Source organism: Ptychodera flava, unplaced genomic scaffold (assembly GCF_041260155.1).
Source record: "Ptychodera flava strain L36383 unplaced genomic scaffold, AS_Pfla_20210202 Scaffold_42__1_contigs__length_1331906_pilon, whole genome shotgun sequence".
Taxonomy (NCBI): Eukaryota; Metazoa; Hemichordata; class Enteropneusta; family Ptychoderidae; genus Ptychodera; species Ptychodera flava.
The window spans coordinates 229,631-231,386 of NW_027248364.1; positions in this window are offsets into that span (position 1 = coordinate 229,631).

Genomic DNA, 1,756 nt, shown 5'->3' on the forward strand with positions numbered 1-1,756 from the left:
ATTGCATTGCAGTGGTTAGAATGGATTACATTCAAGAATGATGTTAACATCCAACACGTCCACAATGGAGGTGAGAAGAAAATTGACCGCTGGTAGATGGTTATGACGAAGAAAGCAACACAGTATATGAGATGCACGGTTGCTACTACTATGGCTGTCCTCGATGTTATGAAGACCATGACATTGTCAACACTAAAGTCGAGAAGACGATGGCAGACCTTTACCAAAGTACCCAAGATAAGATGCGATTTCTACGTTGCCATGGCTTAGAGTGATCGAAAAGTGGGAGTGTGATTCAAGAAAGAAATTCATGAAAAAAGCTGAACTGCAAGAATTCATCAAGTCACTTGACCTACAGTAGCCCCTTCATCCACGAGATGCATTCTTTGGCGGCAGAACCAATGCCACTACACTATACCACGAATGTGTTGATGATGAAGAAATTCACTACGTGGATTCCACAAGCCTCTACCCCTACGTCAACAAGTACTGTAAGTACCCTATCAAACATCCAGAAGTCCGCACCAAGAACATTGTACTCCCTGTTCAATTATACTTTGGTCTGGCGAAATGTCGAGTTCTGCCTCCTCGAAAACTCTACTTCCTATTCTCCCCTCCGAGTGGAAAAGAAGCTGATGTTTCCCTTTGCAGAAGTTGTGCAGACACCAAACAACAGTCACCATGTGAGCATAATGACCAACAACGATCCTTCGTGGGAACTTGGACAACACCTGAATTAGCCAAAGCTGTCGAGAAGGGGTACAAGATCGTCAAAGTCTTTGAGGTATGGCACTACAAAGAAAGAGAAGTGTACAACAGAGAATCGCACACAGTTGGGCTCTTCACAGATTACATCAACACTTTCTTAAAGTTGAAACAAGAGAGTAGTGGTTGGCCTTCATGGTGTCAGACAGAAGATGACCAAGATCGGTACATCTGCGAGTACTATGACAGAGACGGAATCCTTCTTGACAAGACGAAGATTCACCGAAATCCAGGCCAACGAGCATTGGCAAAACTAATGCTGAATTCTATGTGGGGCAAGTTTGCACAACGCAACAATTTTCCACAGCTGCAGTACATCAAAGAACCTGCAGAACTCTTCCGACTGCTTACAAGTTAACAACACATTGTCAACAACTTGTCTTTCATCAATGATGACATGGTTGCTGTTCAACATACACTTCGGAATGAATTTGTCGAGGGGGCTGTCAACACTGATGTTGTCATTGCTGCATTTACCACTGCATATGCTCGTCTGAAGTTGTATGATCTCCTTGAGGCCATTGGTGAACGGGTCTTGTACTTCGACACTGATTCGGTCATCTTTGAGAGCAAACCAGACCAGTACGAACCACCTCGTGGTGATTACTTTGGTTATCTCACCAACGATCTGGAGCCTCCCAGCAATTTCATCACCAAGTTCGTGTCAGGGGAGCTAAAAACTACACCTTATGTCTAGCACAGCCGACAGAAAGGTAACACCACTCTTTGTAAGGTCAGGGGAATCATCTTAAATTACCGCAACAGCTTAGATGTCAACTTTAATGCCATCACTCGTCTTGTCACCACCTGTCCAACATCAACTATTACCGTGAATGACCCCATCAAAATCTGACGTGTTGGATGTAATGTAGTATCCAAAAGCGAAAGTAAAAAGTATGCCCTAGCTAGTTTATGATAAAAGAGCTGTGATCGGAAATTACAAAACTGTTCCCTATGGTTATTGAAACTGGACATTGTCCTTGAAATCCTC